Source organism: Miscanthus floridulus, chromosome 18 (genome assembly GCF_019320115.1).
Source record: "Miscanthus floridulus cultivar M001 chromosome 18, ASM1932011v1, whole genome shotgun sequence".
NCBI lineage: Eukaryota > Viridiplantae > Streptophyta > Magnoliopsida > Poales > Poaceae > Miscanthus > Miscanthus floridulus.
In genome coordinates, this window is record NC_089597.1 from 37,139,641 (window position 1) to 37,164,619 (window position 24,979).

General features: G+C 43.8%; 1 pseudogene; it reads left to right on the forward strand.

The window, feature by feature from the left end:
* Window positions 1-20,363: 20,363 nt before the first annotated feature.
* On the forward strand, window positions 20,364-23,558 carry LOC136522364 (probable galacturonosyltransferase 9; annotated as a pseudogene).
* The last annotated feature ends 1,421 nt before the right edge of the window (window positions 23,559-24,979 follow it).

Below are 24,979 nucleotides of genomic sequence, written 5' to 3' on the forward strand. Positions count from 1 at the left end.
ATTTGAATGGGAAGACCAACTCATTGTTCTCATCCTCATCATAAGGTAGCCAAGTCAGAATATCTGCATCAAACCCTCTATAAAACTTCTTGAAGAGATGGCCAACATCGATAGCAACTGTTATGGACGATGCAGCTTCACCATAGTTCATGCACTGACGGGTTCTTCCTTCTTTGCATCTATATTCCTCATCAAAGTAGGAGGAGGGAAAGCTCAAATTCTGGAGATTTGGCTTTACAATTTTATGCATATACAAATTTAACCACATTTGTATTAACCACCAAGGGCCACTGATGGTGTGCACTGCTTCATTCTTCAACAGCTGAGCGGCCACCAGATGCATCAAATGGTAAGCTAATCCCAACAGAAACTTTCCAAGAGGAATCTCAACGCCTACTGCTAGATGCTCTGCCAAGAGTTCATGATTGTAAGTTAGACCACAAGATGACACACAAAAGATGAATCTTTCTAACCACATGTTCAGAAAAGCTACATGTTCTCTTTCGCTAACAATCAATTCATTCTCGATGTGGTTCTGGATGTAGCTTGCCCATCCTGTGCAGTCTGATATTTTGGCCAGTTTCATTGACCCAACACCTAAGGGTTCATATGGCTACATTGGTCATGTTATTCTAAGGCCAGTTAACATATAAACATCGGTCAAGGTAATAGTCATTGGGCCGTGACCAAAGACAAAAGCATTCAAGGTGTTGGACCAGAAGTAAGAAGCGACAATTAGGAGTGAATCATTTCTCTCCATTCCAGACAGTGAAAGGGTCAGGCATTGGCTTAAATCATAAACTTCCCAGTCTCCACCCTTTTTGTCTGACACTCTATGGAACCAGTCTCTCCATCCCTTAGGCATTTTGGGCCAATTCCTAAAGGGATTTTTGGTGTTCCAAGAACATAGATCTACCAAGGACTACCTAAAAGGAATTTGATTAGTTTCTTGACTAATAAAATCTAATGGATTAGGGTCACCCATAGGCCCAAGATAATAGACATTGGGAGCAACAGCCGATGAAATCAAAATTTCGTTCCTCATCTTCTAGAAACCAGATAAAATAGATTTGAGAAGAAAGGAAACACATGGTAATAGATGATACTTGGAAGATGGGAAACTTGAAAGCATACCTTAGGGATGTGGTCGTTGGTCGCCATTGCAGCCAGGATGGATCCGAATCTAAGGAAGGTTACTTGAATAATAGCTTGATAGACTAGAGGATTTGCTCTGGTTAAGGCCTTGGCGATGGCGGCTTTGGTTGTTGAGGATTGCTCAAGAAAGAAGATGAAAGCAAATAGGCCAGGTAAGTTGGAAATGATATTGTTGAGGTATTATACAAAATTTGGACTGAGAAATCAAGAGTCACGCGTATATTTAGGAATGAACGGTTATGACACGATGAGCAGGTAAATAAAAATTTTAGAATAAAATCATTTTTATCCCAAAATTGGGGGTATGTGTTTACACCAAAATTTGGGAAGAGAAGAACGCGGGAACTCGAAGCTTCCAAGATTGTATCATCAAGGGATCGATCAGATGTGAATCGATATCAACCGGTTTTGATGCAGTATCAGAAATCAGCTATTTTATAGATGACATCAGCAGATAACATCAACGGATTATGTACATATGGTGTCGGGGGGAGGAAAATATGTTGAACTCTACAAAAAGGAAAGGATTAGGGTCCAAGTTATCTTAAAATAGGAATGTTTTCTTTTATTTCAAAGATTATAATAAGTCATGTTTGAGTAGGATTCATGTTTAAGTTCCGAGTATAAATATTGGACCCCGGCTATTGTAAGAGGGATCGAATCAATCAATACCAATTACTTTTTTTAGGTTCACGCCAACCCATAGGAGTAGGAGTACTGTAGATCTCGGTGAGTTCTTCAACAAGTAGGGCTGCTTCAATCTGGTCGACCAATGGCTTGTCTGTAAGTACCATCATGGCTTATACTTTTGCTTGTAAGGCTGCATCGGTCTGACCGACTACGAGCTCTAGTATAAGTTAGTTATCGATCCTTATCTAGTTCAAGTACAGCTGCATCGGTTAAGTTCAACCTCCATTGCTCGAATTAGATTAAGGTCAAGTTATCGGCTATACCTAAGGGTGGCATCCTTCGGATAGATTCATTAAGTTACCGATCTTGCTGATGTTCTTGTTGTCATTAGTTTCAACAATACCAACCTACCCGATCGAGATCGATATAGATAGGCCACACATCCTTTTAGTCCATCGTTTACTTTATCACATTGCTATGGTTCTTACTTTAAACGATGGATTATGTTTTATCGGCCGTTCTACTTCAATCTTGATCATGCATAGTACGTGGCCAAGGCATGTATGATCATGAGAAGGTTTACTAGCTAGTTGAATCTGGTCTATAGCTTTCTTTTATGGCTGTAATGATCCGGTCGATCCCCACTGTTAGCACTTTAAATCAGAGTATGCTAGTTGGTAGATTTGCTTTCGACCACGCGTGACCTTGGTTGTTTGCTATGCTAGCATTGGCTAAATAGCCGATTGCTAGTACATTAACGTTTACAGTGTGTCTTTATAATTCTATTAAATGTGAATAGATCTATTTATTTTAAAGGTTTGATCTGTGATCTTTATCATGGCTGCCATCGATCCGGTCAAACTCCACTGTTAAGGATAATAGGTTAGATTTGATGGGTTTATAGATCTATCCATATTGAACAGTCAATTGTTCACATGCTGTAATCCCTTTTCTACCTGAATCGGCTATTTTAGCCAATTCGCATGTGCTTTCATAGATATGGCACGCTTGTATGAACCTGTTGAAGTATGATCAGATATATGGATTTTCTAGTTCTAGATTACTATCATCATCATAGTTGCATCGATCTGGTCGAACCTCGCTATTGGTGCTAATGAATTAGATCTAGACAGTTCGTAGGTCTGTTTATATTAAACAGTCGATTGTTTGCGTGGTATATCCCTTTTCACCCAATTTACCATGTATTTGATCAAATCTAATTTAGCCAGTGATGTAACTTTGATGCATACATGTTAATAGCTTAAGGGAAAGGATCATTAAAACTAGGTGCATTGTATTCGTTACTATAAAATCAATCATGACCCGTGAGAATAGTCGATTTTTCTCGTATCGGCTATTTAGTCGATTTTCCCGTCTGGTTGCTCCCGAAGCGGCACACTTAGAACTGTCTAGGCAAAACTGGCATGTTTCACCCTAAATTACTGATAAACTTTCTCTCCTTGTCAATTGCAGATCATGGGATTACCACTAGATGCGCAGGTGCAGCGGAAGCGACTCGATGTAGTCGTACATGTCGTAGCAGTGGCGTGCAGTTGCAAGGTCATCCGTATTTCCATCCCCTTCATGCGGTTCATCCTTGTGCTCCAGATGCAGCAACTCTGAGGTATCCACATGTACAGGGAGGAAGCGTCGCGCCTCTGGACTGCTAGGTCCGCGAGGAGCAGCAGGCGCGGGCATAGGATGGGCAGCGGCGGCTGCCAAAATGGCATGGATACCTAGCCCCGTTGCCCACCCCACTTATTTATAGGCGTCTCTAATGAGCTCCAGAGTTGGAGGCCCATTAGTAACCCTAAGCCTTGTCTAACTCAGATCCAATCTGAATTAGGCTTCTAGCCCCTTAAGCGTGTGACCCTATGGGTTCACGCACACATAGACATGGCCCGAGTACTCCTACTTGGCCATTAGTTGATAGCGGCCTCTAGCAAGGCATGTCAACTCCTATGTGTACGCAAAGATCATATCAGACGAACCACCACAAAACCACATACTTGTTATTCCCTTGCCTCACGATATTTGGTCCAACTCATAGGTTAACACTTAACCCAAGCACGGCCATGCATTTCTTGATCTAATCATTAGAGTGATCCAGTGATATCTCTCTCATATAGAGAGGGGCAAATTCCTTCTTGATTGTCTATGTCTCATAGCATGTTTCCTGACAAATCTGAAAAACCACCTTTATAACTACCCTGTTATGGAGTAGCGTTTGATAGTCCCTGAGTAGGTCGTTTCACATCTTGAATACATACAACAATCTCAGGTCTAAGGACATAACATACATGATGTGAATAGAGATAATAACAACATCTCATGTTGGGTCAGTCCAGCCCCATGTCATACATGTGCCCACATTATTAGTTTGACATCTCCATGTCTATGATTTGTGAAACATAGTCATCAACTAATAATGTGTTGATCCATTATTCATGTGTGTCCTCACACAAACTCTAACCAGGGACAACATTACAATAACCATACAAGTAAAAGAGTTTCACAAATAATTCACATAATTGCTAATCGATACAGGTTGTCTTTAATGGAAATTCAATGAACTCATAATATATCATTGATACAAGGCAATATAATCATCTCTATGATTATCTCTAGGGCATACTCCCAACAATCTCCCACTTGCACTAGAGTTAATCTCGAAGATATCTAATACCCATAGCTCTCACGTGCGCCTCATGCTTAGGCTGTGGAAGAGCCTTTGTCAAAGGATCTGCAACATTCAAATCTGTGTGTATCTTGCACATCTTGATCTCATCTCGTCTAATGAACTCTCGAATGAGGTGAAATTTCTACAGTACATGTTTGTTCTTTTGGTGATTCCTTGGCTCCTTAGCCTACGCAATTGCCCCATTGTTGTCACAATGTAGATTCAATGGGCTAGACGCATTCGAAAACACACCAAGTTCAATGAGGAACCTCCTCATCCAAACACCTTCCTTCGTAGCTCCAGAAGCTGCAATGTACTCGGCCTCTGCTGTAGAATCGGTCACTGTCTACTGCTTGGCACTTTTCCAACTTACAGCACCACCATTTATTGTGAACACAAAACCTGATTGAGATTATGAATCATCTGTGTCAGTTTGGAAGCTAGCATCGGTGTAACCATTTACAACGAGCTCCTCCTCACCTCCATAGATTAGGAACACATCTTTAGTCCTTCTCAAGTACTTAAGAATGTTTTTAACAAGTGTCCAGTGACTCTCTCCTGGATTAGCTTGGTACCTGCTCGCAACACTTAGAGCAAATGAGACATCTGGGCGAGTACATATCATAGCGTACATGATGGAACCAACTGCCGAGGCATATGGAACCTTACTCATGCGCTTCCACTCATCAGCTATCGAAGGACACTGTTTATCGCTAAAGCGCATACCATGTGACATAGGCAAGAACCCTTTCTTGGACTATTCCATGTTGAATCGTTTCAACACCTTGTCAATGTACGTATCTTGGCTTAATCCTATAAGCCTCTTCGATCTATCTCTATAGATCTTGATGCCCAAAATGTATGCTGCTTCTCCTAAATCCTTCATAGAAAAAATATTATTCAGTGAAGTCTTTACGGACTGCAACATAGGAATGTCATTCCCAAACAATAATATGTCATCCACATACAAGATCAGAAATACAACAACGCTCCCACTTTCCTTCTTGTAAACACAAGGTTCTTCTTCATTCTGACGGAAGCCAAACCCTTTGACCACTTCATCAAAACGAATGTTCCAACTCCAAGATGCTTGCTTTAACCCATAAATGGATTTCTAAAGCTTGCAAATTTTTCCAACATTGTTTGGATCAACAAAACCTTTGGGCTGTATCATATACACGTCCTCATCCAAATTTCCATTTAGAAAGGTTGTTTTAACATCCATCTGCCATATCTCATAATCGAAATAAGCAGCTATTGCTAGAATGATCCGGATAGATTTAAGCATCGCTACCGGCGAGAAAGTCTCGTCGTAGTCAATTCCTTGAACTTGCCGAAAACCCTTTGCAACAAGTCGAGCTTTATAGATATGAACGTTTCCATCCATATCCTTTTCTTTTTATAGATCCATTTGCACTCTATGGGTCTAACCCCATTAGGTGGGTCAACCAAGTTCCAAACTTGATTGTTTCCCATGGAATCTATCTCGGATCTCATGGCACTTTGCCATTTCTCGGAATCTGGGTCCATCATTGCTTCCGCATAAGTCACAGGTTCGTCATCGTCTAACAATAACAAATCCCCACGCATCTCATGGATTCTTGCTGTCCTTCGTGGTTGTGGTGGTGTTTCTATTGCCACGGGTATCTCAACTTGTTTTGCTACATTAGCATCACTCGTAGAGTCCTTTCCAACTGGCTCATCTTGAACTTCTTCAAGATACACCTTCTGTCCACTTTTCTCTCTTTTGAGAAACTCTTTCTCTAAGAAAACATCGTTCCGAGCAACAAACACTTTGCCCTCTGATCGGTTGTAGAAGTAATACCCTAAAGTTTCCTTTGGATATCCCACGAAAAAGCATGTCTAACTTGGGTGTTAGTTTATCTGTCATAAGTCGTTTGACATAAACTTCACAACCCCAAATTTTCAGAAAAGACAAACTGGGACTCTTACGAGTCCACATCTCATGTGGTGTCTTAACTACGGACTTAGACGGTACCCTATTCAATGTGAAAGCGGCTGTTTCTAGAGCGTATCCCCAAAATGATAACGGTATGTCTGACTGGCTCATCATAGACCGAACCATGTCCAACAAAGTCTGATTACATCGCTTAGACACGCCATTTCTCTAAGGCATTCCAGGTGGCATAAGCTGTGGAACAATTCTGCAACTCTTTAGATGTTTGCTAAACTCGTGGCTCAAATATTCGCCTCCACGATCAGATCGCAAAGCCTTAATTTTTTTGCCACGTTGATTCTCTACTTCACTCTAAAACTACTTGAACTTTTCAAATGTCTCAGACTTATGTCTCATTAAGTAGACATAGCCATATCTATTAAAGTCATTAGTGAAAGTTATGAAGTATTGGAATCCGCCTCTTGTTGTCGTACTCATTGGTCCGCACACATTAGTATGTATGAGTTCCAGCAAGTCTGCCGCCCTCTCAGGAAAACCTATGAAGGGCGTCTTGGTCATCTTGCCCAACAGGCAAGTCTCACATGTCTCGTAGGATTCAAAATCAAACGAAGTTAAAAGCCCATCAGAATGGAGCCTCTTCATGCGATTCTCACTTATATGACCTAAACAACAATGCCACATATAGGTAGGACTTAGCTCATTAAGCCGAGGCTTTTTAGTACTTATATTATAGACAGGAGCATCTTCAAGATTTAAAATAAATAACCCATTCACAATGGATGCAGAAGCCACAAACATGTCATTTTTAGAGATCACACAACCATTGTCTTTACTCGCAAATGAATAACCATCCTTCATCAAACATGAAGGTGACACAATGTTTTGACTTAAACTAGGAACAAAATAACAATTATTCAACTCCATAATAAATCCTGACGGGAGGTGGAGTTGCATCGTCCCGACGTTCAACGCAGCGACTCTTGTATTATTGCCCACGCGGAAATCAACTTCTCCCTTTTCCACGCTTCTACTTCTTATCATTCCCTGCATTGTATTGCAAATATGAGCAACCGATCCGGTATCAAATACCCAAGAATTAATATAAGAATTAGCAAGAAAAATGTCTGTAACATAAACAACAAGTGTACAAGCTATAGGTGTACCTTTACTACCGTGATCCTTTATGGATTCCAGGTACAGCTTGCAGTTCCTCTTCCAGTGACCTTTCCCATGACAATGAAAGCACTCAGCATCAGCAGGTGGTCCAGCCTTGGGCGCAGGTGGGTTTGGCTTAGAGATCTCATCTTTAGCCTTGCCCTTTTTCTTCTTCCAAGAATTGCCCTTCTTCTTAAACTTAGGCTTGTTTTGGACCGCCATCACATGGCTACTGCCAGCACCTTTCTTGATATCAGCCTCTATTGTTTTAAGCATGCCACATAATTAATTCAAGCCCTTCTCCGCCCCATGCATATGGTAGCTCATGACAAAATTTCCATAGCTGGGTGGAAGAGACGCGAGAATAAAATCAGTAGCTAATTCAGGGTCAATTGGGAAGCCCAGCTTCTCCAACCTCTGAGTGTAACCAACCATTTTGATCACATGTGGCCCAACTGCTGCGCCCTCTGCTAGCTTGGTTTCAGCAAAAGCCTTTGAGACATTGAACCTTTTAGTCCTGGCTTGAGTCTGGAACATATCATTGAGCACCACGATCATATCGTGCGCTGCATGGTTATTGTCAAACTGCAACTATAGATCTGGTTCCATACAAGCAAGCATAAGGCAACTCACTTCAAGATCAGCATCACATGCTCTATTGTAAGCGTTTTTCTCTGCAGCAGGTGCATTATCAACAGGCTCTTCTGGTAATGGGGTGTCCAGAATTTCTTCCTTTTTCTCATCCCTGAGAACAATTCTCAGGTTGCGGATCCAATCCGCATAGTTTGTTCCATTCAACTTATCTTTCTTAAGAATTGAACGCAAAGTAAATGGTTGATTGCTAGGCGCCATTTATCTATAACAAAAGTAATGCAAAATACTAAGACAATGTATCCAAGACAGAGTAAACAATATTAAACCATTAATAGAATCTACTCCCACTAAAATCAATATCCCTCTCTTGAAACTTAGTGATTCAAGACCCACAACTAACAAGTCTACTAGTGAGCTTTAGCATCACCGCTAGAAGACATGGTAGATTGGTAAGCAACTCTTTGCTAATCATATCACATATGACTCTTGTTGTTGGGTAGCATCTCTATGATTTGGTGCCCAACTTCTCATGCTCCAAGGTCCCTAACCGTTAGGATGACCTTGTCCAAGTAACCAACCCTTCTGCTGTAAGTATCCAATATGAACCTGTCTAGTCAAGAAAAACCAGTGGCACCCTAATTTCATAGACCCACCACCGATTGTACAAGACACATGACAGTGCAAGGTTTGGGGAAGCATTTTAACTTAAACATTGCTGAGGGATCGTTCTACTTCACTATCGCATGTAGACAAAAACATTATCGCACGTGAAAGTAGAACATAGTAAGAACGGCATTAATACAGATATGACATGGTATAGCCCATTGTTCCTTTGGGATCTCCATCTCCATCGAACTGTTCCTCATGATGATCTCCATCTCCATGATCCATGTATGCCATCCTTCAGTGATGAGTCCACCAAGACTAGCTATCACTAACGCAAGGCAGTGAAGAAAATTACATAGTCGCGGATAGGATCATCACAGTTTGGCACGCAGGCCATTACATCAAATTGACAATATCTTTGTGGCTCTAGCCATATTGTCATACTCACGACATGCAAGCCATGAATTAATTACATACATGCATCACATACACATAAGGGCTATACCAGTCATAAATTCCTGCAAAACAGAGTTAACCGATTCCGACGTCTAATCTTAAAACGCTGAAAACACCATCTTCCCGGCCGTTTTTCGCAAATCTAATTTCAGCAAAACCGCGAAAGGCGGTGAGAATTGGATGTAAAATTTTTTTCTCTACAATTTTTGTTTAGAGTTCGTCTCAATCCGAGGTCGTATGCAAAAGTTATGGCTGTTTTACCAAACAACACTTTTCTTGCACCCCGGCGCCCGACAGTAGATCCAATCTATCACCGCTGCGCATCACATGCGCTCGGCTCTAGACCTAGGTTCGATTCGATCAATCTGATTGATCTCCATCTTGCCATGACTAGATTTACATGTATCACTTGACTCGAATGGCGGAATTCCGACCGGTACGAGTAGATCGTTACAAGACCAACATGGTAAAATCATGAACCACGATCAGAGACTCATCTACTACCACGCATATCTCCATACGCACTCATTCGAACCTATAACAATGTAGTAATTGCTCCGATACCACTGTAGGGTTATGAGGATGCTACGCTAGCCGGAAAAAAAATCAACCTCATAAACCAGGATCTACTGCTAGTTATAGATCACGAGATTACCACTAGACGCGCAGGTGCAGTAGAAGTGACTCGATGTAGTCGTATACGTCATAGCAGTGTCGTGCAGTTGCAAGGTCATCCATACGTCCGTCCCCTTTGTGCGGTTCGTCCTTGTGCTCCAGATGCATCAACTCCAAGGTATCCACACGTACAGGGAGGAAGCGTCGCGCCTCCGGACTGCTAGGTCCACGAGGAGCAGTAGGCGCGGGCGTAGGATGGGTGGCGGCGGCTGCCAAAATGGCGTGGATACCTAGCCCCATTGCCCACCCCACTTATTTATAGGCGTCCCTAATGAGCTCCTGAGTTGGAGGCCCATTAGTAACCCTAAGCCTTGTCTAACTCAGATCCAATCTGAATTAGGCTTTCAGCCCCTTAAGCGTGCGACCCTATGGGTTCACGCACACATAGACATGGCCCGAGTACTCCTACTCGGCCATTAGTTGATAGCGGCCTCTAGCAAGGCATGTCAACTCCTATGTGTATGTAAAGATCATATCAGACGAACCACCACAAAACCACATACTTGTTATTCCCTTGCCTCACGATATTTGGTCCAACTCATAGGTTAACACTTAACCCAAGCACGGCCATGCATTTCTTGATCTAATCATTAGAGTGATCCAGTGATATCTCTCTCATATAGAGAGGGGCAAATTCCTTTTTGATTGTCTATGTCTCATAGCATGTTTCCGACAAACCCAAAAAAACACCTTTATAACTACCCTGTTACGGAGTAGCGTTTGATAGTCCCTGAGTAGGTCGTTTCACATCTTGAATACATACAACAATCTCAGGTCTAAGGACATAACGTACATGATGTGAATAGAGATAATAACAACATCTCATGTTGGGTCAGTCTAGCCCCATGTCATACATGTGCCCACATTATTAGTTTGACATCTCCATGTCTATGATTTGTGAAACATAGTCATCAACTAATAATGTGTTGATCCATTATTCATGTGTGTCCTCACACAAACTCTGACCAGGGACAACATTACAATAACCATACAAGTAAAAGAGTTTCACAAATAATTAACATAATTACTAATCGATACAGGTTGTCTTTAATGGAAATTCAATGAACTCATAATATATCATGGATACAAGGCAATATAATCACCTCTATGATTATCTCTAGGGCATACTCCCAATAATTCCTATGTTTGGTGATGAAATTAAGTACATATGCAGGATATGTTGACGGTTTATGATTGATGTTAACAACTGTCAACACCATCTGCAACAATAAAAAAAAATTTGCACATGCATTTCATCAAACACCATAAATTCATGAATAAAAAAGAGGAGATCACAGATGGCCTCACCGTGTAGAGGCGAGAAGGCGTTCTCGACCGGCTTGCTCGCTGGAGGAGTGGCGTGCTGATAGACGACGGCATGGTAGATCCCCATGGCGTGGAAGGATCTAGGCAATAGGTTTTGGTGTGCGGGGGGAGGGAGGTGGGGAGGGGGAGGGGGTAGGAGGGAGGGGGTAGGCGATGCAGGGTGGGTGGCATTGGAGGGGCAAATGGTAACAAAAATGGTGCACAAAAGAGGAAAAGATGGGTACTGAGAGAATGCCTTTAGTAGCGGACTATCCCACGTGCCACGTAATTGCATCACCGACACATAAACGCTGTCAAGAGTCACCGTCCACCGAAACTTGGGAGATTAATATTGGTGATCCGACGGTTAATACACATTAGTGTACTACTTCGTATATATCATCACCATTCATCATATAAAATTCAGTCTCTGCTCACCAGACGCCAGACGGGGCGGTGATCTGCCTGCGCGAAAATTTGATTTCGAGCAAAAATTAAATCCCCACGCCCAGCGGTGCCGTCAACATGAATCGAAAATTAGCTCTCTCTCTCTCTCTCTCTTTTGCCCTCCTTGTGGAAAATTAGTTTACCACGCCATCGATTTCAGACAAGGATATTTGCGGTATTGTGATGGCCACATAAAAGTGCAAGGAGACAACGTCACCGCCTCCATCTCCATTCTCCAGCCAGACCAGTCGCACCGTCTCTCCTCCAGCTCCAAAGCCTAGCCCCCTCTGCCATCTTGGTCTGAACCCTAGCAGGCGCATCGGCACAGCAACTTGACTCCCTCTGCACTCTCCAACTAGGCCCTCTCTCATACCTTTTTGAACCCTAGCCAGAGCCGGATTCGGATCTGATCCCCTTCATCGACAGTAGGTCCACTAACGACAGTACGTCAGCACCTGTTATGACCGAGCCCTAGCGTCATCATTAACGACCGCCACACCGAATCTGCTACCCCTTTGTCGATGCTGGTTGCACCACTTCCATGACCAGGATGACAAGAGGGCGGTGCCGATGACACAGCATAGCCAGGAATAGGAAGAGGTACCCAAATTCCTTTTATGATGCGTGCTGTATTCTAGTGGTTGAACCTAGGACATGTAGATATATAGCGATGGGGTTACATATTTCTTAGTTTATTGTAGTTCACATGTACTTTATTCGAGTATAATAGCTTCCATATAAGTTGTAGTTCATATGTGCTTTATTCAAGTAATCGCTTTCGTATAAGCTATAGTTTAGGCGCCTAATTTGCACGCTCTTGCTCTATTTTTGTTGATATTCCGTGCAAGGTTAACTCAATAAATGCCTTTGTGATCTACATGTTGACATCTAGAATATCTCCACATGTTGACATCCGGAATATCTCCTTGAAGTAGGGGAGCGTGTTCAGGGATATGGTGATATAGATACAGATTTAGAAGAGCCAGTACCCCTTGCAATTGAGGTGCTTGTTCTATCTTGTCATGTTGGGATGGGAGGGAGTTGGTTTAGGTAGCAGTACAATTCAATTCTTTGTTGTGTAGATAGCAATGCAATTTTTACATGCTTGCCGCTTAAGTTTGTTTCTCCAATTTCAGGGTGTGGGTTGAACAAGCCATAGAGAAGTCCCTGCCAGTAGGGCAAAAGGCAACACCGATATGGGTCCTGGGGGATGGCAATCCAAGAGAGTGAAGCCAACTAGTCCAGTAGAGTTGCGGCATCTTGTAGTTCCAACTAGGTCCAAAAGTCAGCACGCACAAGGCAAACAAAGCCCTATGAGGGATTGGTCACATGAAGATGACCTTAGCCATGCCGAACAGGAGACTCCACCTCCCCACCCGTAGAATGACCAAACTTGCGAAGGTTGGTACTACCTTAGACATGTCTATAAATCAAGTCACACTATTTGATATCCATGTTACTTTTCTAACAATCTGAATGTATGAAAACTGTGTAGTACCATTGCAGAGAAGAGCGAGGAAGTTGAGGCAAGCAACTAAGGGGGTTGGGCTTCACAAAACCACCCAATCAATGGGAACAAGGATGCCCATCTCGATTGTTAAGGAGAACAGAAGGCCACATGATCCATTGCAAGCTGCCAAGTTTGACTCAGAGACAGGTGTATTAGTCAGGTCTTAAGTACTAATTTTTCCGCATTGGAAACATTACAAGCGACGGATCGAACATCTCAATGGATTGGTGGCCAAGCTATCTATAAGTATGTATATCCTTTGTTGGCATTCAACTCTGTCTTGAGCAACTTAGTAAAGGATTTAATTTGCACTCACACTTCTGCAGTTGAGGCTGGCCATTGATGACAATGATGAAGCAACAAAAGAAACATGCACGAGTGTATTCTAGTATGTTATACGGCAAACATGGTATAGGTTCAAGCGATGTTACTTCAACAGCGTCCCTGCTGATGAAATCCAAAAGACCTCTCCTGTGTCTTGCATGAATGACGCACAGTGGTGTGCACTTGTCCACATGTGGTTAAGTTCCAAGAACAAGGTGTGTGTGTGTGTGAACTCATTTATTTCTTGTCTAGTCTTTATGTGGTCTACTTGTGCTGCAGTCTAACACAATTATGGTTGTAGGCAGTCTCGGAGTAGAACAAGCGAAACCGTGCAAAAGTCAAGTGCCACCAGGTTATAGGATCTCGCTCCTATATTGCCCACCTACAAGCATATGTAAGTGATGGTTATGTTACTCTTTTTATATCAAATACGCAATGCCTTTTGTATCAATAGAAAGGCATGTGCAATTTTAGCAGAAGGACAAAAACAAGAAGGACGTAGGACATGATCAAGAAGTGCTCGTTGAAGAACATGATTGACCTCATGAAGATGTTGATGCAGTGGGAATCTTCAATAACTTCCATACCAGTAGCAACACGGGACTGAGCGATGCTGCAAGAGAAGCAGTGGTAAGTACCTTCATTTGCTTTCCTTGAAATATGTTGAAGCCATTGGCATAAAAGAAGGAAAAGTAAGAGAAGCCTAAAGTGGCACCATCATTTTGAAGTTGTAATATTTCAACAGTTAATATGTTACCTATGCATTGTGCTTATGAATCTCTATCGGCAGTAGGCTGAGGAAGACATATGCATTACTTGTAATGAAATAATCTCTTGGTTTTGCAATTTAAGTCCTCTTCCTAATGTTTACTCCTTGGTTTTCGCAGGAAGCTATGGAAACTATACGAGCATAACCTATTGCTGATGTTGTTTTCAAGGTCCTCTCCTAGGCCAGCTACAACACCTTTTCTTTGAAGAATACTGGTATCAGGACAAGCTGCTCCAGACTTCGGGAACGGCTTGCTGCTCATCAGGAAAGTTCAGTTGTCCTCGCCGAACAAGTGGATCAACTGAAGAGAAAGGCAGAAAACACTAATAGGGAGTTTAAGGAGTTCACGAAATAGCAACAGGAGGAGTTCAATAAGCTCCGTGAGCATATCATGCTCTTAAGCACTGGTAACTCTCAGTCTTGTTGATATTGTGAACATGTGGTTTGTTTGCTGTTTTGATGTGAATTTTTAGTGGCTTGATATATGAACTCTGTTAGTGGTTTACCGCTGAGCTAAACTGCTATTATTTGATTCAGGTTCAATATAATTATGCATGCAGTAGTGTAGATCTGAAATTATTTTTTCTGATGTAATGATTGGTGTGCACGTGATAGATCCGGCATAGGTATGTTGTTAAATAAGAATCTAACACGTGGATGAACCCGTGAATGACACGTGTAAGAGCTAGGACACGACACGTGGGTCAATACAAATAAAATACGTGGTACAAATCCGTCCTGCCACGTGGTCGAATCAGAAAAAGACACGTGGATAGCTCAGGGCGCAACATGTGGCCCAATAAAATACTGACACACGGACGTACAGAATCGAGACACGTGGTCGAGTAAAAGAAAGACACGCGGGGTATTGTGGTCACGCCACGTGGACCAATAAAAATACGACACATGGTCTAATGAAGAAGTAACACGTGACACAGCCGTAACACAACACGTGTGCTAATAAAAAACTGACATGTGGAACAACAGGGTCCCAACACGTTGTCTAGTAAGAACCTGAAACATGCGAGAACCAGAGATGGCCACGTTGTGCAATAAGAAGGTGACACGTATCCGAACCATCTCCAATACAATCGGCTATAGCATGTATAGGTGGAAAGCATCTCCAACGGAAGCACCCGCCAGCGTGGCTGCCCCTGCCACGCATGCCAAAACAGTTTTATGACGAACCGTTTTTCGTCATAAATTCATCATAAAACTGAAATTATGATGAATTTGGCTCCTTCAGTGACGAAAGTTGTTCGTCATAGAAGTGGATATTCCTAGTAGTGAATATTTTCTGCAATGACCTTTATCAAGAATAAGTTGAGAAATAAGATAGGTGATAGCCTTATGGATGATTGTCTAATGACTTTTATTGAGCAGGATATCTTCTTACAATTGAGTGAAGAAGAGATCATCAACACTTTCATGGCAATTAGAAGGTGCAAGCCTGACAAGGAGTAGTGATATATTATTCTTCAACTATTATGGGTATATAATATTGTTCGTCTATTTTATGAACTCTATATGTCTTTTTTTTTGTCCTTAATTGCATTTTATAATTTATATTTATATACTTATGTACCGACACGTTAAATGTATAGAGGTTAAAACAAATTTAGACACTGATCTACGCTTGGGAACATCCCAGCATCGCTTGGATAAAAATCGATTCTGTAATTCTATCTGGGTCCCACAAGACTATGCTCACGCTGGAGAGAGCGAACTCTGCTCTTGCTCAGCTTTATCGAATCACATGGTTCAACACTGACACTGGACCTGCCCTAACTGCTTGAAAGTTGAAGGAAACAGCCCAAATGGAAACTGAAAATCAAGGCTCGTGCCTTGCTGAAGGTGTAGTAAGGCCATGTTTAGTTCCCTTAAATTCCAGAATTTGGCACTATGCAAAAAGAAGATTCTCCGTCACATCAAACTTGCGGTACATGCATGGAGTACTAAATGTTGACGAAATCAAAAACTAATTGCACAGTTTGGTTGTACTTTGCGAGACGAACGTTTTGAGCCTAATTAGTCAACGATTGGACAATTATTACCAAATAAAAACAAAACGCTACAGTAGCTATAGCGTATGACAAAATTTGGCGGCGCCGATTCAGTGGGCATCTAAACATGGCCTAACACGAGTGATAACGACAATGCAGCCGTGCCGACCTTCCTTGCTGCGCTGGTGCAGTGCTTCCACTGGGAGGTGCCCATCCCGCCGGGCCAATCCAAGGCGCCACCCTTGGACATAGAGGATGATGCGGAGCTTGTCCTCATCGCCACACTGCGCCTCAATCCGCTGCCGGCAAGACTACCGCCGGCGACCTCGCTGAGCCCCAGATTCAACATTGGCGTGCATGTGGCCACAAGATTGAGCCCAGTGAACAGGGGCGGATCTAATGGTAGGGCGAGCGGGCCCAAGCCCTCATACCACCGCTGATCCCATGGAGCCCCTCTAGAGCCTCTCCAAGAATTTTTGCCATGGCTGCTTTGAGGAGGAGAGGCTCGAGGTTAAAGATGATGATAAACTCGCAACTTAAGCCCCCCCTAAACTTTCATCTAGATTCGCCACATCGGTGAAGCTCATATCAAACCTACAATTCAATTTCCGCAATCCTCAAGTGCTTAGTCCGGTCAGCCAATTACAGGGAACATGTATTGTTCTATCGGCGTGCACGCATGAGGACCCTGGATGGTTTCGACATGGTTTTGTGGCAGCCTTTGCAGCCCTAACCCAGTATTCCCGACGGAATCATCGCCTGTGTCTACCTCTCTCGAAGTTCAGTATTTTGACTTTATGGTCGTGTTTCATTTTGGGCCTTGAGTTTGTAATCTCAGTCTGTTCCCTTTGTGGCGATGCTGATACAACCAAGTTATATGGAAAACGCTTTCCAGATCTTTGTGCTATGCCTTCAATGACAATATAAATCTGAGTCCTTATAAAAAACGACATTGCACCATCCGAAAGCTCACATAATCATCAACGCTAGCATCTCTACCTCCATTCACAAACAGTCCACAATTGCTCTAGAACTCATCATTGTTTAGTAGCAATGGATGTACCAAGGTACAGTAGTCAGAAATATGGGAAGGTCTTCCTCGGTCTGTGACGTGACAAAAGCTTGCATGAGTGGACTTTGAAGTGGTTTAGTATCTATAATTTTGGTTAAGTATATGTAATTTTTGTTGTAGATAGGATTTCCACCCCATGATGCTCTTTCAAGATCGACCCCCATTGTGTTCCTTGACTTTGAAGACTTTGTAGACTGCAATTAAGTAATTATCAAGTAGCTGTCGCCGTGATTAAACCATGGGACAGAGAACAATTATTTGACACGTATATAGCATGCTAAGAGCATCTCCAGCAGTCCCCCAATTCCCATCCCCAATGAGAAAAAATTGTATTTTGAGGGATTTGATAGCTCCAGCAGATCCCCATTCTAGCCCTCAATGAGAAAAAATTGTTCTCAGCCCCTCAAAATCCATCCTCCAACCCCTCAAAGATGAGGGAAACCTCCCCCCCCCCCCCCCCAATACCTGAGATTTTTGGCGTGAGCTCCAACTACCGCAAGTTCCTTCCCGCGCCCATGCGGATTTTTCGCCTCCGGTGAGCCGTTGTTTCTCCCGGTGGCCTCTAGTCACGCCGTAGACAGTCGAGATGCTCCAACTCGAGTCGGGGATGGTGGAGGTGCTCCAACTCGTGTCGGTGTCGGCGGGGATGCTCCAACTCATGTTGGGGATGGCGGGGGTGCTCCATCTCGCGTCGGGGGTGCTCCATTGCGGCGGGGACGTCAAGGGAGAGAAAGAAGCAGCGGGTACGGACAGAACGAGGAGGCAGCGGGGAAGAGAGAGTCACGCGTGGGAGAAGAACCGATCGGGGAAAATATATTTTTTGGCTGACAAGTGGGACCCATCTGTATTGGGGTTGTGTTTTTGGTGATCTGCTGCAGCATCTCCCCCGATACTCTAAAAAGTAGTACTTATCAACTTATTGGGGGAGATGGATTGAGGGACTGCTAGAGATGCTCTAATGCATTTGGAGAAGTTCCATTCACATTTCCCGCCAATTCCCGGCAATGGTATACATGAATAGGCAAAACCACATGGAGCTTTGTTTGGCTGCACTCAAATTTACCTTAATTCACAGGGTTGATGGATTAGAGTGGAAAATGAACTAATTTTTCGCTTCAATCCCTACCAAGCCACTCTACTACCATAAGTATTTTCGTAGACGGTCAAAAAGCATTGATAGAGGCGGACAGACCATTCACCTCGGCTATCAGTGTAAATCCTGATTTGCAGAGGCGGACAAATGCCCACCTCTATTAATAAATTAAAAAGAAATAGTGAGCCAGTAAAGGGGCCCGCTAAGCCCATGCACGAGGCTCGGCGAGTCCATCGACGTGCCGCCACGCTGCCCGCTGGTTCCGTGTGCCGCCGCTGCTCCAGCTTGCCAGATCCACGCGCTGCCGCTAGTCCTCGTCGTATCCACACCCGCCTGCCGTCGCCGCCACTACCTCGAGCTGGCCTGGCCGCCGGTGGTGCCGTGTGTGTTTGAGAGAGAGATAGAGGAGGAGGGAGGGAATGGATTTCGAGTGGAAAGGGCTAGCCACAAGATGTTTAATACTTAAGGTTTGCTAAGTGGGCTAGATTGGGCGAAATGGATTTGGAAATAGGAGTTATTTTCAGAGGCGGACTTATGAAGAGGCCTGCCTCTCTTAGTGGATTTTTATTGTCTCCTAAAATAAAATGACCTCCTTCGAAAATCATTGCCTATTTTAGGAGACAGCTATATTTTGTGACTGCCTCTGTTAATAAAATAAATGTGTCTTCTAAAATCAATTTTATAGTAGTGCCACGTGGATTGCAGTGGAGCGAAGTATACCCAAATAGGCCTTAAAGATATATCTTTGGATAATACTAATACATGCATTTGCAGATGAACGACTAGAGTCCAATAAAATGTTTGTAAGTAGATTTGCAAGAAGCGGCATATACATAACACTAGTGAAATCATTAGCAGCACTGCAGCAGTGTATCAGCCTTGCATTAGATATAGGCTCTGCTCGGCTTACCTCATATTTAGCTTATTCGGCTTATTTTTCAGCCGGAACAGTGTTTTTTTCTCACAACAATTTAGCCAGAATAGTATTTTTCAGTCAGTTTCGGCCAAGTTTCAGACCAGCGAACGGAGCCATAAGAGGAATGACGTTAACGAAGGAAAATCAATAATTTCAGTTCAGAACAGGAGTACCTTGCTGATGAGCTTCTCAAATGCTTCCGGTCCATTTTGTTTAATATATCTCTCTGCGGCTCATGGAACATCATCAGATTTACGTTATGTTCTTCAGCATTACTTCAATAGTAATTTTCAGCGAACGAACAATATTTTTCTCTCATAACAAATCAGTGCAAGTATCAGCATAAGTCAAATTTTAAGAAAACAAAAGTGTTTTCCTCTCACAGCTATCTAGCTTGGCCGCACATCAGCTGCCTGTGTTGGAGAATGGAATAATGGATGTCTCTTTCTCTCTCTTAATTTTTTTTCTTTTCTTTTGTTCTCACCGACATTGATACCTACAGTTGCCTAGTCCACTATTTAATGGTTCTTGATAAGTTCATTCGCGCGCGAGAGAAAAATTCTGTTGGCGGATAAGCCCTCACTGAAACAACTAGCGAACATGCTGACTGACTGGTTGGACCTACAGGATCGCCCACCAACCAGCCTCTTTCCGCCTCGCCCACCAGCTCAGATCCGCGACGCGCTTAGACTGACCGCACCGCGGACCTGGAAGCCGGCCTGCAGCACGTGGTACCGTTCCGCGCGTCCGCACTGCAGGCCTGTAAAGCAGCCGCTGTCCTACCGGCTTGAACAGAGAAACGCTACTTCCGGCGGCCGTGCAGGGGCACGCTAAAACACTGTAGCGAGGGAGAGAGCGTTGGTGAGAGAGAGAAAAGAGGAGGGAGGGGAATAAAATATGGAATAGTGGGTATAGAGTATGGGATAGAGATAACACGGGTGCGAGAGAAATAGATATAGAGTAGAGAATCTCGATGACTAAGATAGAATATTCCTTTTTAGAGATGAAAATAGAGGTGGACGAGCGCGGATAGCCTTAGCCACCGGCCACTCCACACTCCCCCGCTCCCACTCGGCCACTTCCCCATCCCCGATGGCCGGCGGCCGCACGTTCCGGCCGTCCGCCCCGCGCCGCGCGGCGTTCGCGGCTCTGCTCACGCTCCTCCTCCTCGCGGCACTCTCCTTCCTCCTCTCTTCCACGCCCGCCTCGTCGGCGCGTTCCTCGCCCCCGCTGTCCGCGCGCCTCGCCGCCGTCCGGCGCCACGCGGCCGTCCTTGCCGCGTACGCCGCGCACGCACTGAAGCTCAAGGAGGCCTCCGCAGCGCAGTCACTCTCGTTCTCGACCCTCTCCTCCGACCTCTCCGCGCTGTCCGCCCGCCTCGCCTCCCACCTCTCCTCCTCGCTCCCCGAGGACGCGCTCAGGCCCCTCGAGAAGGAGGCCCGCGAGCGCATCAAGTTCTTGCGCGCCCTCGCCGCTGACGCCAAGGAGGGGTTCGACACTCAGTCCAAGATCCAGAAGCTCTCCTACACCGTCTTCGCCGTCGGCGAGCAGCTCGCGCGCGCGCGCCGCGCGGGGCGCATGTCCTCCCGCATCGCTGCGGACTCCACCCCCAAGTCGCTCCACTGCCTCGCCATGCGCCTCCTGGAGGCCCGCCTCGCCAACCCCTCCGCATTCGCCGACGACCCCGACCCGTCCCCCGAGTTCGATGACCCCGCGTTGTACCATTACGCCATCTTCTCCGACAATGTGCTCGCCGTCTCCGTCGTGGTGTCCTCGGCTGCGCGCGCCGCGGCCGACCCCTCGCGCCACGTCTTCCACGTGGTCACCGCGCCCATGTACCTGCCTGCATTCCGCGTCTGGTTCGCGCGGCGCCCGCCGCCGCTTGGCGTGCACGTCCAGCTCCTTGCTTACTCCGACTTTCCATTCCTTAATGCCACCAACTCACCTGTGGTGAGGCAGATCGACGCCGGCAACAGGGACGTCGAGTTGCTGGATTACCTGAGGGTTCTACCTCCCAGATATGTTCCCGTCGCTGCGGAGGGTGGTCCTTTTGGAGGACGATGTGGTGGTGCAGAAGGATTTGGCAGCGCTTTGGCAGGTCGACTTGGACGGGAAGGTGAATGGCGCAGTGGAGACGTGCTTCGGGGGGTTTAGGAGGTACAGGAAGTATCTCAACTTCACACAGCCCATTGTGCGGGATCGATTCAATCCCAGTGCCTGTGCATGGGCATATGGGGTAAATGTGTTCGATCTTGAGACATGGCGGCGGGATGGTTGCACAGAATTGTTCCATCAGTGTATGGAAATGGTGAGCTGCTCTGAACTCTGTTCACAACTTACATGTGGCATTGTAGTATATTGGGGTTGATAAGTGGCTATATATGTAGTTTAGGTCATGTGTGCTTCAACTTCACCTTTTCACTAGCTTGATGTGGATTCTGTTTAAGTTTTTTTTTTCCATTACCAATATTCATGTGTTGGATTTAAGTACAGGGTGCTTCAGCCTGTAACGTTTGGTATTGCAACGAAGAAATTTGTGTCTCTAGGCTAATGATTCCAGTAACTTGTGTTATTCATGGCTGTGTACAGATGATTGGATAGCAAATCATTTGTAGAATTTTTAATATTAATGTCTTGATGGATTGGCCCAAACAATTGCATGGTTCAGTCTTATGCACTCAACTACTCAGCTCCTATGTCTTATTGTTTAACAAACTTACAATTATCTTAAATCATATCTTAGCAAGGCTTGCTTTGATCGTTAGAGTGTTTTCTTTTCTTTTGAGTTTTAATGAGTTTCCTAGCGACTGTCTCAATTTTGTTTTAAATCTTATCTTAATGTGGGTTGTTTTATAGTGTTATGATTACTTCCTCTTAGTTTAATTTGGTTGTTGTACTCCCTCCATTCCAAATTATGTCGTTTTGGCTTTTCTAAATACATAGCTTTTACTCTGCATCTAGATATATGCTATGTCTAGATATATATCTAAAAAAAGCCAAAATGACTTGTAATTTGGAATGGAGGGAGTCTTTAGGATCACCAAATTGAGCTAGCGTTGTGATGTTTACTTCCTCATAGTTCAATTTGGTTGCAGGTAGGTAACTTCTAATTGCTGGGGTTCAAATGTGATGACGGTCACAAAATTGAGTGTGTTATGTTTTTTTCATTCCTTTTTAACAGGAACTAGAAGTGTTTTTCCTGTTTCTGAGAACATGTAAGCCATGCCTTGTCATTTTTTTCTGTTCTGGGTCCAGCTGAACCAAGGTCTATAGTTTTTCATGTTTTCTCCTTTTTGTCGGGAATGTTAAAGTCCTAACATGGCATATTTAATTTTAGTATATAGTGGATTGGTGCACATTGGGGTCTTGGCAACTTTCTGGAAGAGTTCCTATCTGAGAGTAGGGTTCATGTGCTCTAGTAATGCTTTGCTCTGAAGCCTAAACTTGTTTACCTCATAATCTAACTAACAATATGTATCTGAGAGTAGGGTTCATGTGCTCTAGTAATGCTTTGCTCTGAAGCCTAAACTTGTGTACTTCATAATCTAACTAACAATATGTTCTGCATTAGTCTCTGATGTGTAATATCTGTATGCAATTATGTGAATGATGCCAATAGTTGCCCACTCTTATCAGAATAAAATTCATCTGATTTTGACCCAAGGGACTGATGTTTGTATATTCTTATGGCAGAATGAGGATGGCGAGCTGTGGGATCCTACATCCATTCTAACTGCTGGGCTGATGCCCTTTTATGGCAATACCAAGCCACTGGATAAGTCATGGTCTTGGCTATAATCCAAGCATCAGCCCTGAGGCAATCCGTAGTGCTGCAGTGATACACTTCGATGGGAACATGAAGCCCTGGCTTGATGTTGCTTTGAACCAATACAAGGCCCCGTGGACAAAGTATGTGGACACTGAAATGGAGTTCCTAACACTGTGTAACTTTGGTCTCTGAAGAGATTCTAGAGAGCTTCTAAGGAATCCACTGGCAGATGCTACCTTTTCTTTTGGGACAAAAGAGCCTCGAACGCTGCACAAGTGGACTTAGCTGTAGCAGAGTTGTTACTTGTGCTGGGCAACAATATTCTTGTAGATCTGGTAGCTTGTTTGTGATAGTATTTGTTCTATCAGCTAAATTTGCTGGATTATTGTGCATAGAGAATGAGTCATTGGGAGGAAACTGTAGATGAACATTCCTGTATTATTGAATAACAAGCGTATCTCCAATTGTATCTATAAGGAAAAGAAAAGGTTGCTGGGATCAGGTTGGAATTCTATTTTGCTGGTGTTTCCTTGCCCTTGTGCTGTTGTGCACCTTTTTTTTCAGAATACTACTGGTTACTTTGAGGTATGATGTCGATGAATACTAGAAATGCAGTGATGCACAATAATGTTGTCAACCATTTGTCAGATGCTGCTTTCACTGAGACTTTTCACTTTTAATCCAGAAGACAAGGTATTTTAAACAGGTCATGTATGCACGACGGTGGATAAATATCTAAGGGCACCACCAATGCAAGCTAACACTTCTAGTGGTTCTAGTATAAATAAAGTGATCACATAGAGTAGGAATGTTGAGACTACTATTCACACAATGTAAACTATCACTACTTGTGGTTTGCATAGAAACTTTTTTCTTTCATCATGCCTCACCTTATTTCCTCTCCCTCTTCTTTTTTTAGCATAGATCACTTTCTCTCTTCCCAAGCATATGTAGCTTCTGCAAGCCACTATAGACCACTTACTTTTTTTAATCCGATCATACATGGCACTTGGAGATACAAATAACGAATGCTTGCTTTTTCTTTGGTTTCATTATCTTCCCCTTTTACTTTTTCTTTAATGACGGTTTCATTATCCTCCTTTTTTTGTGGAATCGCCAATCCTGTCCTTAAACTTTGCTACAAGGCTTAAAAATTCGCCCATCAACATTCAAAACAGTCGTTTTAGTCCCTAAACTTGTAAATTTGGCCTGGTCTCATGCTCCGTCTAACGTGGCTCCATGTTAACTCATCTTGTCAACCTAGTCGGTTCTGAGACAAGTCAACACACTTGAATTGACCAATTTGCCCGCTCCTATTTCCATTAAGCCAACCACGGTGCAAAGCAAAACCCATTTTATCTGTTTCTATGGCGGATGCGTAGGCGGCTAGGGTTTGAAGCATCCTGATGACATCGAGGAGAGTGCAGAGGCTCAGAGGCTAGCTGTTGGTTGGTGTCGCGATGTTAATTGATGGTCTCACCGTGAATAAGAGCAGAGGTGGAGGTAATATTGAAAGTGCAATCAAGCCCTAATTGTAGGTTTTGGTGATAATGACCACGCAATTAAAGAACTAATGAGATTTATCGAGATGACAAGTAGGGAATTCATGTTCAAGGATACTACACGAAACGGAGGAGCCTCCAATTACAAATGTAGATGGCTTCAAACTCAAAGGAGGTTTAAATTCTTTTATATTTTGAATTTGAGTATAGGAAAAGTTGTACTATAAAGGGGGACACAATGCTTAAGCTAATATGTGCTACTAAGTGCTCAAACATACACATGCAGCCTCATATTCACAGCCAAGATAGTCTACACTTCACTCTTACCCTTGTTGTCTTACGTGGTGCGGCACTGCCGTACTTGAAGAGAGGCATTGCCGCAGTGCGGCACTGCCGCACT